The sequence below is a fragment of the Chelonoidis abingdonii genome, chromosome 2 (assembly GCF_003597395.2).
Source record: "Chelonoidis abingdonii isolate Lonesome George chromosome 2, CheloAbing_2.0, whole genome shotgun sequence".
NCBI classification, from domain to species: Eukaryota; Metazoa; Chordata; order Testudines; family Testudinidae; genus Chelonoidis; species Chelonoidis abingdonii.
The window spans coordinates 81,599,948-81,618,089 of NC_133770.1; the positions used below are offsets into that span (position 1 = coordinate 81,599,948).

General features: G+C 42.7%; 1 long non-coding RNA gene across 3 annotated transcripts in view; it reads left to right on the forward strand.

The window, feature by feature from the left end:
• LOC116827008 (uncharacterized) overlaps positions 1 to 18,142 on the forward strand; it is a 75,001-nt gene that overhangs the window by 21,973 nt on the left and 34,886 nt on the right. The window contains exons 3-4 of one of the 3 annotated variants that reach the window (XR_004374195.2): positions 14,353 to 15,234; positions 15,342 to 17,852. The exons of 1 other annotated variant lie outside the window; for it this stretch is intronic. This is a non-coding gene — a long non-coding RNA (uncharacterized LOC116827008). Of the gene's footprint in view, positions 1 to 14,352; positions 17,853 to 18,142 lie in introns of those variants that run through there. One more of the 3 variants, XR_012655233.1, reaches the window with a different exon arrangement.

Here is an 18,142-nt window from a genome sequence, read left to right on the forward strand (position 1 = left end):
ACATGATTTTTGCATACACCTTTTTGATACACTTCTACTCAAAAGCTCCACATCACCCATCTTGTATCAGTCTTCAGGCTGTCTTCAAACTTGGACGGGGATCTCACCACAAATGTATTCTGAGGAACTGTTCCATGACTTCCTCTGGTGTATATTTTAGAAACGAGTCTTAGGAGGAGGGAAACTTTAAAAAAAAAAAAAAAAAAAAAAAAAAAAAGCGATTCTCTATTAAATGAGTTCTGTTACAAATCATATTCTGTTTGTGCCCTCTACCCCGTCTAGTTAATTAAAGTCTGGCCCAGCTACAAATATTACTGCACAGCAGAGGTGTGGGAATAGAGAGATCGTGCAAAATTGACAACTTTTTTTCTCTTTCTCTTTAAAACAGAGGAGGAAACACTGTAGGTGCTGTGTTTGCTTCTGCAACAGGTGAAAAGATGTTAACGTCTTTGTTTTTAAAGTAAAATTTCTGAAATGTAAAAGTGTCACTGTATTTTTTTAAATAATGAAATGGATTGAAGTAAATCCTTCAGTGATTTCTCTCCCCGCCCCCCCCTCCAAATGCAAATTCCCTGTCTGGCATGTTGTTTTTCTCTCTGGGTGGAGTTTGGAATGTGATAAGCTGTCAGGAATCTGCATGTATTTGGGGACCTGTATGTGTTTGTGCTAAGAGCCCTTTAGGCCCTGTTATGATAATCAACATAAGAAAATAAATTGCTTTTCGCTAAAGCAGTAAGGAATTATAGAATCAGCTGTAGCCCAGCTATCATGAGCAATTCTGTATGACAGATTGCCATACATACCGCGTGATGGAGGGTAAAGACTGTGGGGAAGAAATTGATTTTTGTTTTCAAGCTTCCAGCCTATGTATGCTTTTGCCTGCACATGCATGTTATGCAGATCAAAACTTTGGGCAGACAAAATTGCAATCAGTTTTAGAGGCCTAGTTATAAGTCCATTTTGAAGATGAAGCTCATCAAGTCCTTAGTTAAGGTAGCAGTTTGCCTTTGGGTAGATGTAGCTATCAACATTGTCACCGATGATGCACTCTTCTTCTTGGGGAAAATCTTCATAATATTTTACCATGATGTAATTGTATTATTTTAATAGAGGTGAGCAGCCTGTAAGCAACCAACAGGTTATTTTATTATAATCAGTGATCCCTTATTTAGAAATAGGCAGATTTTCAGCCTCCCAGCAACATTGGTAGCGGAGTTACTGAAGTCCTCAAATCTTGATTTAAAGACTATGATGATCAGTTAGACCATGAGCATGTGGGTGAGCCCCACCAGCCAGACTCCTGGGAAAGAATTCTCTGTAGTAATTCAGAGCCCTCCCCATCTAGTGTCCCATCACTGGCCATTGGAGATATTTGCTGCTAGTAGTCAAAGATCAGTTACATGCCATTGTAGGCAATGTCATCATACCATCCCCTCCATAAACTTATCAAGCTCGGTCTTGAAGCCAGTTAAGGTTTTTTTGCCCCCACTGCTACCCCGGGAAGGCTGTTCCAGAGCTTCACTCCTCTGATGGTTAGAAACCTTCATCTAATTTCAGGCGTAAACTTGTTGATGGCCAGTTCATATCCATTTGTTTTTGTGCCAATGTTGGTGCTTAACCGCTCTCTCCCTGGTATTTATGCCTCTAATATATTTATAGAGAGCAATCATATCTCCCTTCAGCTTTCATTTTGTTGGGGTAAACAAGCCCAGCTCCTTAAGTCTTCTCTTGTAAGGTAGGTTCTTCATTCCTCTGATCATTCTAGTAGCCCTTCTTTGCACTTGTTTCAGTTTTAATTCATCTGATTTTAACATGGAGACCAGAATTGCACACAGATGAGGTCTGACCAGTTCCTGGTACAATGTTAATAATGCTTCTGTATGTCTACTGGAAATACCTCCCTAATGAATCCTAGGATTGCACTAGTCTTTTTTACAGCTGCATCTCACAGGCAGCTATAGTCTGTGATCGATGAATACATCCGGGTCTTTCTCCTCCTCTGTCACTTCCAACTGGTAAGTCCCCAGCTTTGCATGTGCCTGCTGCCTCACTAAAACCCTGGCCGTCACCTGGGTAGCATGCTTCAGGTTTCCTCCTGCCTGTCAGCATGCTGCTGTTCCAGTCTTTCGTCCCTCTTCTTCTTCTGGTACTGGACATGCTCATCTGTCCTCTCGAGAACATCGACTATAACTAAGGCTAAGATTTTTGTCACAGATATTTTTAGTATAAGTCACGGATAGGTCATGGGCAAACTGAAAAATTCATGGAAGCCGTGATCTGTCCCTAACTTTTACTAAAAATATCCCTGACAAAATGGGGATCTGCGGGTCCCCACACTACTTCAAGCGGGGCAGCTGCAAGGACTAGGAGCTGCCTATAGCAGCTGGGGGCTGCAAGGTACCACTGCGGCCTGCAGCTCCAGGTGTCCCCTGCTGTCCTTGGGGTCTGGGAGCTCGGGGGTTCCCTGCCACCCAGGGGGGCCAGGAGCTAGGGTTTCTCCACAGCAGCCTGGAACTGGCTGACACCCCGGCGGCTGGGAGCTCAGGGATTCCCTGCTACTCCTGGTGACCCAGAACTCAGGGGTTCCCCCGCAGCGCTGCCCCCGGCATCAGAGTGCTGGAGGTTCCCTGCCACCGCCTGCCAGGAGCTGGGGGGGTTCTCTGGCAGCAGCAAGCTGTGGGGGCTGCCAGAGGCGGTGGGGGTACCCCACATTTTCCTGCCCCAGTGGCCAGTGGGGCACCCTACAGCTTCCAACCACTGCAGGTTGCAGTCACGGCGGCTGCTGGAAGTCATATATACTGCTATATTCTTCACTAAACAATGAGCTATGTTATCTTCAGCTAGTTCCGGCTCGCGCCGTATTTCAACACTATCTAGAGAAGTGTATCTAACCTCAGAGTTGATGTAGTGTAAGGATAGCGGGGAGGAGGGGGTACAGAAAACCCATCACACTAAATACTGCCTTGCTTCTTACAATAAAGTGCGTAACAGAAAAAACAAACATATTTAGGTAGGGAGATGATAGTGTTACAGGCATAAAAATATAGCAAATAGCAATACAAATACCTTGTGATGAATGAGACTAAAGGAAATCTGTGAAAACTGTGACTGGTCCTGGAGCAGAAGTGTCCCTCCCCCCTCAACAAAAAACAAAACCCTCAGGCTGAGAAGGTTAAAAAAAAAAATTCTGCTTTGCTTTTCCTGCTTTCTTTCCTGTGTAATCAGATGCTTAGATCTTACTAAGCTACTGTGACAGAAAAAATACATGGGTTTGCGCTGTGCATATCTTCCTGCGTTCCTTGAACTGTGATGCGTCATAAAATGTCTATGATCTGCTGAAGCAGAGACAACTTGCGTTCACATTATTTGTTACATTGGGTTTCCTGTTTAGTTCTAAGCAAAAACACAATGCAACCGACTCTAATATCGTCACCTAACGAACTCTAAGCACTGGTCTATTATTTTTTCTTTACTGATTTTCAGCTTCTAATCCTCCTAAATATATCAGCCATCTCTTCCCTGCTGCCCTCTCTTTATTTCCACAAAAGCCACTGAAAAGGTAAAGATCTGTATGAAAATCCTTGCGGGCTCTGTTGCGGTACACAATGCAATGTAATGAAATGAGGCTGTAGACAGACACTGTGGTAATCAATGGCAATTGTAGCCTTGTCTGTAGTTTGAAGTTACGCTTGATTGATTGCCCACCCCAAGCTGTGAGGATCTATGCTATAATGGTCTGGGTAGGTTCAGCCCTCAGATAACCTCTCAGTGGTAATCTATTAGGATGACGATCCTGTGGTGCACAAACATGGACACCACACTTCTATTTGTTTGGTTTGGCTACTAAAAACCTCCTACAATATAGAAGAGAATTGAAAGATAATGCCATACAACCAATGCTTGTGTTATTTACACAATTGCCTGCGAAGATATGCGACACGCAGTAGGTGGTCGTCAGCACGTTGGTCACACCTTTCCCTACTAAGAATTATCCTTTATAGTTGGTTATGGTGACGGCTCCTTGATTTCATGCAAATTCATACGTGTGTCATCCTCATTTCCTTATCTAAGCTTGTGCACCCCATGTCTTAGGGAGTTCACACTGTTAATTTGTTACTTATTTACTTCTTTACCATTATTATTTGTCAATTAGTTGTATAGTATTTTTGTGGTATTCCTGGAGTTCATGTACAAGTGTCAGTTAAACTTATTTACATTTATCCTAAAATACCAATAACCTTTACTTTGCAGTTTCATACTTCCTATTAGCTAATTTTCTTATGACTGGCTTAATCTTGTGATTTGCTGTCACCTACCTGTCAGTTCCTCATGTCAAGCTAAACCTAGGCCTTCATTAGCTATACTAAGCAAACTACCTTTTAGGCCTTGGGCCTGTTGGTTCTCTATTTGCATTACAGCATTAATCAATACCTATCTTACCTGTGGATATATGTGAAAGGCTACATATGAAGCCGGAGACCTTCAGCACCAAAGCTCCAGTTCAGCCAGCTATTTAAGCATGTGCCTCACTTTAATTAAGTACATCCCCAGAGGTTTATTCATACGGGTAAAGAGAGGCATGTGCTCAAGTGTCTTGGTGAATTGGGCCCGGAAGGACAGTTATCTAATCACACAAGCTCAAGCAGGGCTTCAGCCATGAGAAACTGTCTGTCAGAGGCTGTCATAACTGCCATCTACATCTAGGTAAAAACTACAGTCCCTTGTCTCCACTAGGATTTCAGATTGATATCTCTCTCTCACTGTAAAAACATACAGTACCTTTTATTGTCAGTGAAAACATAGCCTCAGTCTCTGAGGACAATGAGAGGGAGACATGATCACATGTGCTAAGCTACACTTTTACTGCAGTATTTTCTTCTTAACATCTCTATTCATATAGTGTGTCTTGCTTTTGGTACTGCGTTCTTCCACATTTTTTTTTATAGTCCCTTCAAATGAACATAAAGCAGCAGAGCTTTCTAATGTTCTAATCCTGTGTTTTATTGAAACAGAAAATTGAACAAATGTTGTCTTATTAATCAGATCAAAAGACTTGCATCAAGTTCAGTTCAATTAAAAAATAAAACTCACAGTGGGAGACAACCTCTCTTGGGAATTTAAGTGGGAGGTAAGCAATGCATACACCTTGTACATCTCCTCTGCACAGGGATGAATTTTATTCAGTGGCCTGTCTTCAGTACAAAATTAGGTCATGTTAATACACGTCCTTGAGGATTCATTAGCTAACACCATGTTAAACTCAATTTAGCAGGCAGCACAGCCCTCAGGTTTAAATGGTCATGGGCAAACACCACTGGAATGATAGGGTTAGTTACCTGATGTTAAATATGACTTTCCCCTGCCTGTCTATAAAGTCATATGTAACATTGTGTTGGTTAACATGACTGCTCGTGGTCATGTTCTAACATGACCAAATTTTCTAGTGAAGAGCAGCCCTATGGGAAGAAGATCCACCTCACCTTCTGCAACAGGAGAAAGCAAGACCAGTCATGAGGTCTGTGTATAAGGCAGAGACCTGCTGTCTTCAAAGTGCGAGTGGGCCTTCCATGGCCTTCTGCCAACTATCTCTGCTGTAGCACAGCATGGAGCTACAATCACATAAGGCAACTTATTATTTGCAATTTCTTATTCTGAAGGTGTTGGATTTGTAGAGTCAATTATTTAGGCCCAGCTGGAGGTAATGACTAATGTTTCTCTTTAAGACCAAAAAGTGCAATATATATAGTCTCTTTCAGCTGCTGTGAGCTCAGCTCCTTGAAGCCTGTAAATTTGTTTGCTCAGAAACATTCACATTTTATTAGATTTTGACATAAATGATAGTGCTGATAATTCACTGCAGAAGATTTTTGGAAAGCTGTCTCCAAAGGATTAAAACAAAGGCAAAGCTTCTATATAAGCAAGATGGAATTGTGCCTTTACTACTTTTTCAGCAAGTCAAGCTGAGAAAAGTGGTGGCTCACCCATTCCCATACTTGAGTCAGCAGAAGAGAAAAGCAGCCCTCAGTATGAGTGGGATTGTGTGCCCCTGGCTGAGTACTGGAACAGAAAGAAGGCTCAAACACCCTGCCTAAAAATGGCTCCAGAAACAGCAGCTCTAACTATGATAAAAATAGCAACTCATCTGTCCACTGGTGCTAATAGATTTCTTCCAGAAAAATCCATCTTTGAGCTCATATTGAAATTTACTTATGTTAGATTAGAGGTTCTCTTTCCGTAGTGATTCTTGGTTGTTAGGACTATGCAGTACATTATGTACATACATCTGTCCTCTTTTCTGCCATCATTCCAGAGTCAGATTGGATTAGCTCGCCTGCTGGTGTTCTTATAGGCTAAGACTTCCTGAATAACTGGTGTTAGCTTTTTCATTTCATGCCCAGAGTTCTGATACTAGCACTGCTATGGCATAGCCATGAGCTGGGAAAAGCACCCTGGAATATGATGTTCAAATCAGTTCATAAAGACTTCCAGCTGGGGTTTACAATTCCTAGAGTCAATAGAGGAAAAACACCAGGTTCTTTTCTAGAGCTTGTTCTATAAACAAACCTTCTTGGCGTTCTGACATTCCTCCAGGTCAGGTTTTGTGTGTTTTGTCTCAGCAGCACCAGGGGAGAATTAGTGTCTTTGGGCACATGCCCCAGCCATGGATAAAGAGGGGGCAGAATACAAATTTGGAATTCTTGGTTTGTGATGACACCGCCCTACAGTTCCTGTCTGTTTCAAAATATCAGCATTCCAGATCTGTGTGTGCAGACACAGGTTGTTTTTTGTCATGAGTCTATGTGCCTGGCCAGAATTACAGAGGACCATTTCTAAATCGAGTTTCTCTTATCAGATCTGTATATAGTATCCCAGCTGCAAGATTCTTCACTATGTGAGTGTATATCCCATCGATATCAATAAGTGTTACGTGCATGTAGAGAAGAGCAGGTTAATGGAGTTGCCATCTGCCAGGAATATGTCACCTTCAGCTTTTATACTTATGTTGACTCTAATAGTTAATTAAAACAGAGGAGCCAGTAACTAGTTTTACAGCAGGTCAGGAAGAGAAAATCATGATCTGATTATGTACATAAATGCCCTGGGACTTGGGCCACTCCTTTTAATCTGAGATCTTTAAGATTCAGCCAGAGTTGTCAATTGCAATTGAACACCTGCAAAAATATAGTGACACTTTTAAGTAAAAGCTGTGGCATTGCATCCATTATATTAATCCTCTAACAATGCAATGAAAACTCCCACTCCAGTAAAATTTGGCCAAAAATATTAAAAGAAAAGAACTGCAAAAAGCAGGATGGGAATTTGGAATTCCACTGTTTTCATTTTGAGTTTATAATGCAGCTGTCAACATTCTTTCGAAGAAAGGTTCAAATGAGAGAGATTGTATCAAAGGATGTAATACACATAGTTACATGTTTTTCCAGAAAATTAGTTTGTGCAAAATAAGAAAAAGTAAGCTGGGAACTGCAGCAACCCTCCTGTTATCCAAATGATCATCAGGCTCAATGCACCAAGCAGCCCTGGCACCACCACTGTGGATTAAGACATGACCAAATGGACTGAAAATCTGAGCCCTGATTCTGAAGATCTCCCTGCAGGATATATTTTCATTAGGGCTGTCAAACTAATTTAAAAAAGCCACAATTAGTAGCAGTTTTAATCACACTGTGAATAATAGAATACCATTTATTTAAATATTTTGGATGTTTTCTTTATTTTAAAATAAATTGATTTAAATTACAACACAGACTATAGTGTACAGTGCTCATTTTATTTTTTATTACAAATATTTACACTGTAAAAAAGAAACAAAAGAAATAGTATTTTTCAATTCACTTCATACAAGTACTGTAATGCAATCTCTTATCTTAAAAGTGCAGCTTATGAATATAGACTTTTTTTTACATAACTGCACTCAAAAATAGAACAATGTAAAACTTTGGAGCCTGCAAATCCACTCAATCCTACTTTTTGTGCAGCCAATCACTAAGACAAACAAGTTTGTTTACATTTACGAGAGATAATGCTGCCCGCTTCTTGTTTACAAGTTCACCCGAAAGAGAGAACAGGTGTTCGCATGGCACTGTTGTAGCTGGCATTGCAAGGTATTTATGTGCCAGATATGCTAAACATTCGTATGGCCCTTCATGCTTCAACCACCATTCCAGAGGACATGTCTTGCAAGTTTCAGCTACTAGCCTGCTTGCAAAAATGCAGATAGAGGAAACCTGATCAAGCCATGGTCATAAAAAGACCAGTAGTCCTTTGTGTAAACAGAAAGTAAATAGGATTTTCACATTTTTGCAGACCTTCACTTGGGGATCTGGTGTGCACTGGGGAAACAGCTTTACAGGGATGGCTGTCTGCAACTGTCAGGCACAAGGTGCTGCAGAAGCAACTGACACAACCACGGCTCCAAAATAAAATGGAGTCTCTTTGCGAGAGCAGATTAGAAATAAGAGAAAAGAGGGGGAGAAAAGGCAGAGGTCAGCAGAATAAGCACTGCTCAGAATGCTGGATGTTATGTCATTTGCAAGTGATGGCCATACACAGCCCCTTTCATCCAGAGGGATCCCAAAGTACTTTACAATGAATGTGCAGTCCTCATTCTGGCGAAGCTCCAGTCCCTCTGAATCACTGCCTCAAACACTGAAAGGCAGCAATCTCTGGGGTCGGAGTTTAACAGCTCCCAGTACCACTGTATAAGAGTTAAGGTCAGGAAATAAAGAAAAATACTTTTCAGCTGAAAGCCAGGAGTTATTTTTAGCTAAATAGATTGTAATGATCTAAACTGGAATTTTGCCAGGATAAGAGGTGGGGACAAAATGCAAGCAGCAAACAGTGAAAGGTTAACCCTTTGGAAACTACATACCCCCTTCTAGCCATTTTTCTGGGTAGTGGAGTGGACAATGCCTCGCTGCCAATTAATAGAGGGTAATAATTGCTTTAGGGTAATAATTCAGAGTGGAGATACTGGGTGTGGCCAGGTTGGCAAAAACATTATTCCCTGTAATAAATAACTTGCAGGTTCAGAACTTGTGACACACAGAGAGAGAGATTGTTTGGTCGCAGGCTAAAAAAAGTAGAGAGGGAAATATTATCCTTGTTGGATAGCCTAATGAGATGAATCTGTGGTCAACATGGCTCCGTTAAAAAGGCTTGCCAGACTCCTGTGTGCATTATGATTCTTCATAAACATCTCCTCTGCACTGTGAACAGTGTCCTCTTAATAACACTCTGATGGCTTGGCTGCTAAGGCTTGCTGTCTCATAGGGAAGAGGAGTGCATGGAATACAGATGGTGCACAGTGATGAGCAGTGCTCTTCCACTATTGAATATAGAAGAGGGGAGAAGAGATGAGGACTAAGAAATACCAATATCTTCTCCCTCTTCTTTATTCCAACTCTGTTCTCTCTGGCTGATCTGAGCACTTTGTCCTGATTTGCCCCAATGTAATAAACCTACTGAAATGGCAGCAGGACCCCACTTTCTTCCCAGTTGTCACCTGTCAACCTGCCCTGTGATATTAGCAGTAGGCTATTGTGGTGCTACATTTCCCTTTCTCCCAGGGCAACCACTGACCTAATGACTTCTGGGAGTTCCATTGCAGTCATATGCTAACACAGTGAGGCTTTGAGGTTACCAGTGCTGTCAGAGAGCACATTATTAACACCCCAGCTGGCTGAAGGAGACAATGTGTTAGTGCAACCCACAGGTTGAGCAACCCCCACTGAGCTTTGTCAGCTTTGAGGTGCCTTGGGCAATTATCCTGTGCAAAGAGATGTAGAGCTTGCTGCTTAGATTTGTTTGTTGGAGGACTTTTAGTTGTGCTATCAGGGGCAACGAGAGGCGGGGGGAAGCCAGTACAAATTCCTGGGGTCTGGCGGTCTGGAAGGGGGCCTGGGGCCCGGCTTCATCAGCCCTGTTTAGCTGGTTCGCCCTTGCTGGGGGGGCCTGAAAACTTTTTTTCACTAGGGCCCAAACCCACTCAGTGGCCCTGTGTGCAATGCATGCACACAGGCACTTAGCACTCAGGTTAGCTGGGTGGGAGGGAAGGTGAAAACCACAGCTCCCCATGGATGCTGCTGAATTGGATGTTAATAATAATTAACGATGTGATGTAATAATCATTAGCTAATGCCAAGCTGGGGGTTGTGCCATTTACAGGGTGTAGTCCTGCTTTGTTGGTCTAAGTCAGATCAGCTCGCTCTAGATTTGGACCTTGTCCTGCAAGTCTGTGGGTGCTGCACAGCAGGGAATACAACGCTGGTGCACGCCAGGGTAAGTGTGATCAGAGGCTACTTGTGAGTGCAACAAGGGGAAGTGGGCGTCATAGCCCTCTGCAGACAGCAGACCAGAAGTGAGGTGGTGTGTATGCTACGGACCTTACCATGGCACAGCTGTACCACTCCTGTGTAGCTGCTCTATGCTGGTGGGGCAGAGCTTGCCGGTGGACATAATTAAACTGCCCCCAATGAGCAGCAGTTGCCATGTCAGTGAGAGAGCTCTCCCAGCAACATAGTGCTGTGCACAACAGCACTTATACCAGCTAAACGTATGTTGCTGGGTGGTGGTGGGGAATTCGCACCCCTGAGGGACATAAGTTTTGCCAACATAAGTGGCAGTGTAGACATGGGCTAACTTGGTGACCACACAGCAGCACTCTCACTAATGCAGGATCAGGATTCCCTGCACTCTTTACATTCTTCCCCACCAGAGACCTTCTTTAGTGTAGAGTAACCCATAGAGCAGTGGTTCCCAAACTGGGGTTTGTGAACCCCTGGGGGTTCACAAAATGTTACAAGGGGTTCTCGGGGGAAAAAATTCCCTAATGGTGGACCGAGCTGTCCCTAGGGACCCCGGGCAGCATGGGGGCAGCAGCCTGGAGCCTTGGGGTTTCCAAGAGCTAAGCAGATCAAAGCAAGCATATCTATCACACTGAGGAGATTTAAACTTTGAGACTCCTTATATGAAATAGAAAAGGAGGTGGATATCTTTTTTCTGTTTTTAAAATGAAATAGGCAGCTAGTGTTGTTTTTAAAAATTATCAAGAACAAGTTTAAGCTTTGTTATAACGTGCATTGTTAGCCTAGACTGCTCAAGACCTGAATGCTTGTGTAGGAGTAACTCTTTGAGTTGGCTTCTTAAATACCTTCCTGCTGTTTCACATCCAATACTGCTTGATGAAACATAGGAACCAGAGGTGCCCCCTACCCCCTGCGTGTCCCTCTTCTTTTTTTCCAGTGGGCCCCGTGATCCCCCTCACTTTTCCGGCGGTGCCTCCCCTGGCTGTGGGGTGCGTGGAAGCTTTGACCTGCACCTCTTTTTTTCTACTGGGGCCTCTGATAGGAGCCTTGTCTTATAACAGGCTTATTCAAAGTGATGCAAGCTACGAAAGTGAGATCTTGGAAGAGTGTTGCTGTTTTCATAATGTAATAAAAATACTGTAGTGATAAATAAAAATGAAGAAATAGCATGTAATAAGCATGTCACAAAAACAAATGTTATATTTCCAAGATCACTGCTTTGATAATTTATGCTGAGGTAAGGGAGAAAATCCTTGGAAATATTCATTTTTAGGAGGGGGTTCACAAGACTTGACATTTTAGTGAAAGGGGATCGCAGGTTGTTAAAGTTTGGGAACCACTGCCATTGAGTTTCTATCCTGTTCAACAGATAGAAAGAGGAAACCATTCTCTGCTGTCCCCTACTGGGAGTGAAAGGCTGAGCCAGCATAACTTGAGAAAGGGCTGATCAACTACACAAAGAGGGGAATGGCTGAGTAAAATACATGGGAAAGAAAGAGGGTTGTTAATACAGGATTATTGTCCACATTGCAAAGGTCTCTGAGTTGAGTTAGATTCATTCAATCAAAGTATATTTTAGGTGGCTCTCCGGAGCCCTCCATCAGAGCAGAGGTGGGATCACAGCTTCTGGAAGTGTGAATCTGTATGTTTTAATGCTAATTTAATTTAAAAGGCGCTATCATTTCAAGGTAGCATGCTAGATGGAAGGCCTCAGATGCCAGCATTCACTATGGTTACACCTGAACAGCACCTTTTAAATTTCAGCGTTCATTATTTTGCAACAGCGAATGACAAACTTTTTGTGATGTCTTTGAGCCAGCTTGTTTCACTCACTCTGTAGTTTGTGGCTCCCGCGTTGGCAGATCAGAGGGCTCGGGGTTGTTCTCAAGTCTATTGGCTCATAAGAATTTTAGTGCCATCTACTGTAAATATTCTTCAAAAGTCCTGTCTGAGTCTCTTCAGTATCACTCGACTGCTAGTGTGGGGAGGTGAAGGGGGAAATGCATTGAGAGAATCTGACTGGGCTCATTTATTTTTTAAAATGTTTCACAGATGATAAACTGTTATGCTTGTCTGACTTACAAACGTTTTTATAGTGGCTGCCAGTGCCAATTTGAGAGCTGAAACCTACTGAAAAACAGCCTCAGTGACTCTTTATGATACTAAGAGATAATAAGCAGTGATAATTATTAGTTGTCACAGTAGTGCCTAGAGACCCCATTGTGCGAGGCATGATACAAACACATAACAAAAGATGGTCCTTTGCTTTTGCCAGTACACCTTTTTTGCATACCCTACACACAGTCACCCAAGCAAAACAAGCTGTCCTGGTGACAGTGCAGATTTACTGATAGAACTGCCTCTGCAGGAGGTGATTGCTAGCACAGCTGTATCTGTCACAAATCACACCTCATCACACCCCTGACCAAAATAGCTATGCCAGCAAAAATGTACAATGTAGACCTGGCCTGAATGTCAAACAAGCCTCCTGTCCATTTGAACGGGAGTCTTGCCTAAGCGAAGACTGCTGGATCAGCTCTCCCCCGTCTTTAACTCACTCAGGTTTACCTGTGTACTGGGAGGTTTAGGGTCAGAGCTTAGTGTTATATGTCATACAAATTAATCTGTACTTTCATCTATGTGCTGCTGTCAGCAGGGTGAGCTAAAGAGCTGAGAACCTTAGTTCTGCTTAAATCTTTAACCTTGTGTTGCCTTTTAAAGTCACAATTCAATTCAGCATAGGATTGTATTTAATTAACTGAAGGCATTCCCTCTTGGAATGAATAGCAGAGTTGTTGGCAGCCAGACTGGTGCAGGTGTTGTTTAACTTTTGACTGACAGACTTCAACTGCTTGGTATAAAGGTGAAGTTACTGCATTGCTGTTTCAACAGTGAGAGTCCCAGTTCCAGCACACACTGGTGTGCAGATTTCCAAATATCTGCTTAACATCAGAGGCGGTGCTAGCCAGTTGGGGGCCCTAAGCAGGAATATTTTTTTGAAACTGCTCCCCCCGACACATAATAAAAATCGAAGGGGGGGGGGCCTTTGAGCTGCTCGGGGCCCTAAGCAATCTGCTTATGCCTAGCGCTGGCTCTGATAATGAGGAAATCATTCTGTAGCTGGTGTATCTTTCCATACAATACGCCTTTAGGACTTGGCTTCAATGGACTTCGGAGCTGGGTTTTGATGCATTAATGGAAATATGTCAGTTTCTCACATCCCTGTCCCTATCTGCACTAAACGCTTTCTGACAGAGTCAAACCACGACAGCGTCAAACCACATCAGCATTAGGCTGGGCTGATGATAATTCTAGAATGCTTATGGCCTTTGTCCCATTTGTATTTAAGGTAAGACAGGCTCCTAGCAACAGAGCTCCTTCATGCCTGAGACCTCTCCTGCCCTGTCCTAAAGAATTCCAAATAAACTTCTAAACAGTACTTTGCCAGATGACACATTACTCACCTTAGACCTAAATTTACCTCCAACCCACACCTCTGGGAACTGACAGGTTGAGAAGCACGTTCCCAAGTCATTTGAAAAGATATTCTTGATTTCCAAATATCAGCTTAGTGTCAGAGGCTCTTGCTGCTCAATGGAAGTGACTCACTTCCATTGAGCAGGAGGGGAGATTACCTTCAGGCGCACAAGGATAACTATTTAATGCTATACTGACGTGATGAAGAAGGCAGAGCCATGTTAAAGCTGGCTGCGGAGCAGGAGCGGTAAGATTTTAATCTCTTGGTGAGTGCTCTGCTAGACAAGATACACAATGAAATATTCAAGAGAGATGCATTCCATATGTTTTCAATGTGCCACGTTTGGTGTCTTTCTTAATGTCTTTGCATCAGTACCTGATGGGGAGCTGATTTGGAGCTTCCATTTCTGAACCTCTGCATAATTTTTGTAGCACATTTTAAACACCTTCTGCCATGTGTATGAAATTTCATTTTCCATTATGGCTGCAAAGTGTCAGTCTAGCTTTGTGATTCTTCTGTCTGTATAATAATTGCATCCTTTCTTTGTAGGAATGATGTGGCATCAGCAGCCCATGGAGGGGAGATTTTTCTTAGGAGGCTGTCTTTAATTAGCAAAACAGATTAGTGCTTCAGCGACTTTCACTGGGGACAAACGGAATTCTCTCTAGATGTGGGACGCTCCCTTTGCAGCAATCTGAACTCAAAAGCTGCTACTTGTATATTTTGGAAGCAGGAAAACAGAAGACTGGTGACTGCTATAGTTATGTTTAGCAAAAGTTATTGACAGGCGCAAGATTCAGATACGAAATTTGAATGCCCTGGCCTAAGCTTTTGGATCTGAGAGGTGCCAGCAGTGGGTATGGATTCTGAACCCACCTAAATTTGGGAGAATATTTGGGTCTAAGTTTTGATTTAAGCACATCCATAGCTGCTGCAGTATTGTATTGCTACCAGCATCCATCCCCCTTCTCTGTGACACTAGCCCTGAACTGTTTGCTTGGGTGACTCGTATAAATCTACATTTTAACTGGGAAGCGAATGACACTGAGGGGGAAGAGTGCATGCGTGTGTAAAGTTCAGCTCTGTGGATTAATCTGCTAGGGAGCTGATGCACTAACAGCGTGAAATTTACCAGGCTAATAATATAACTTTTAAGGTGTTCTGGCAAGCCTAGAAAATAGTCACCCTGTTGAACTGATGCCACCTGGTGGAGACAACTGGAGATTAAGATTTATAGCAGCTTTTAAACCAGTGTTTCTCAAACTTCCTTAACCCAAGCTCCTCTTCTAGGTATGAAAACATCATGTAGTTGTGTGCCATTGCCTAGTTCTGTGCTGTGGAGAGGTTGAATTTTCCTCCTGACCCTCAGATGGTTATTCACTTGTGCTGTGGATGGTTGCTTCTAGTCCAAGCTGTTTTGTCTTAGCTACGGTAAATATACAGATATTGTTCTCATTCATCTAAGGGGCTTATCTTTTTTAAAATGTACTAAGCTATTTACTGCAGTAAATTCTTGCCACCCTGGTTTTGCCCTCTAGAGTTCACAGCCATTGTGGATGCTGCTGCTTAAGGAAGTACCGATCCTGAGCGTATTTCTTCAAGGAAAGCTGTTGCTAACCCAGACTGGCTAACACTGGGATGTCCATCTCAAAAGGAGGTAGAATTCAGAAGCACTGATTCCAAGCATGAAATTAAAATAGAGCCATTCTCCAGTATCCCTCTTCACCAGCTGCCAGCCAGAAATTTGGAATATCACAGCCTCAGGCAGCCAGGGGAGGCCACAAATAGTATAGGTCTCAGGGTCCTGTCGTTATCCAGGTTTGATAGAGATAGGTTATAGACATATTTAGTTTATTTATATCTATATGATGAGAAATGTTTTGCATTTTGTCTAGAGTAACCTCGGCTCGGGAAGGCAAGTCCAGTGAGAGAAATCTCAAACTTTTTATTTCCCAAATATAGGTAGATCTGTCCCGTCAGTGCCTGTATGCTCTTGAAAAATTACCTTTCAGTTTCTTTTATCATCCTTTGTGTACAGCATGCCGGCTCTGCTTAACATGTGAGCAAAGAAAGAGCTATCTTGTGTGCTTCAGACAGTTCATAGCTGGGGTGAAAGTGGGAACTCAACCCAAAACCTCTTGAGAGGAAGAGGAGTTTTTCCTTCGGTATTGTACAATGTGAGCATGATCCTGTTGTTCAGATTTTCTTTTCTTTTCCTTTTAGAGGGAAGGGTGGGTATCCTACGGGGGAGGAGGCCCTCCTCAGTTCTAGGGATGGTTATTACTTTTTATATGGTAGCACCTAGAAGCCCTCCCCCAGAATCAGGTCCCCATAGTGCTAGGCACACTAAAAACACACTGGAGAAGGACCCTGCTTCAAAGAGCTCTGTGGAACAATGTGCAAGGATCTCTTGGCGCCGATGGACCATCATGAGCAAAGTCCATGCTTGATCTTAATTATTGTTCTCATCACCTACTGGTGAAAATGTTAATAAAGAATGTTAGTTGATTGTAGAAGCTGTGACAGCCAAGCCCTCTAGCAGGGTAGGTTCTCTGAGCGCAGAACAGGTTTCAGTTACAAGCTGAGCAAACAGCTGCATGGGAGAGAGCATGACCTCAAAGTGCTGCAGGCAGAGCCCCTTCTAGCATTGCAAGGAGGGAGTTGATTCACAATTTCCTTTCCTGTGTTTGCTTTATTTGACAGACAATTATCATTCCAGAGGTAATTGCTGGAAGAGCCCTATGGGACTCATAAATCTCTAATGCTGAAGGTTTTTCAAGTGAATAAAAAAGACACAGCGAAGTTTTATTTATTTTACTTTATTTTGCCGTAGTGCCCAGGATCTCCAGATCTAGATCAGGGTCCTGTTATGCTTGGTGCTGCATGAACACAAAGACAAGGTACTTGCCCTAAAGAACTTGCAATCTAAGAGGTTCTGAACTGGTAAAAAAATAAGTTATCACAGCAATTCTCAACCAGGGATCCAGGGAAGGGCGGGGCTGCGAGCACATTTCAGGGGGTCCACCAAGCAGGGCTGGCATAGACTTACTGAGGCCCAGGGAAGAAAGCTGAAGCCCGGGGCCCTGAGCCCTGAGATCTGAGGCTGAAGCTGAAGCCTGAGCAACTGACTTTTGTGGAGCCCCCTGTGGCATGGGGCCTCAGGCAATTGCCCTGCTTGCTACCCACTAATGCCAGCCCTGGCTTTTATATGCAGAATAACAGTTATTGTGGCAGAGGTGGGGCATGAGAACCCCTGAGCTAACAGACTTCAATGAGAGGGTTAAAAAATAAAATGTCCCAAGGGTGGGAGAGGGAGAGAAGGGGACCCTTGGCATGTGAATAGCTTCCCCAGCGGGACTTGGAGGAAATGTTCTCTTCTAGATGACAGCTGATATGCAAATGTAGAGGTGATCCAAGCCTGCAACTGGTTCCCACTTTAACGCCAAAACATCTTGGCTAAGATCTTGAAAAGTAGTTAGAGATTCTGGGTGCCTAACTGAGGTGCATTAAAGAGATGTGATTTTTCCAAGAGTGCTGAGCACCCACCCTCTGAAAACCAGGCTTCTTTAAGGTGTCTCAAGTTGGGCACCCAAAAATTGAGGCACCAAAATCACTTAGTCCCTTTTGAAAACCTTGGTCTTTGTGGTCAAAGGATGTTAGAGCATGTTAGGTTGGTGGAAGCCTGAGTCACGTATTGGGCACAGTATTTGATGGGTGCTCCCTCAGAAGGTCAACACAAAGATATTCCAGTTCAGCACCACCTGCAGTTAAATTGACTATAATCTCCTTTTAAAATAACTGTTTATTGTTACACAAACTGTAAATCCATTCTGCATATTGAAGTCTTCAGATTTTGCATGCGTGTGTGTGTGCACAAAAAGGTTATCTAATAAACTGTTTCTTAAGCTCCAACAACTCTGCTACTTATATAATAAATTCAGTGATCTTCCTGTTACTGATCATTAATCTGCTTCATCTCCTGACAATTTTATACCCTTTTGATAAACTGTTTGTCTAACCATTTGAAAGAAACAATGTCAGAAACTCTACTTGAGACATTCTCCAAACTAATGAGGAAAATCCATCACAGGGAGAGTTTCTCTCTTTCTTCATTGGATATAAATAAAATGTCAAACTAATTTACCTTCATAAACCTTAAAAGTTATTGCCACAATAATATTCTCATCTCATCCTTTCTTTCTCAGCATAAATATTTAAACAAGTATCAAAGAACATCAATCAAATTACTTTCTAAAAACTGGATTATTTTGATATCTGGTGATTTAGTGATAAATGTGGATTCATCTGCTAGATTTTGCCGTTCCCAGGGTAGGTATCT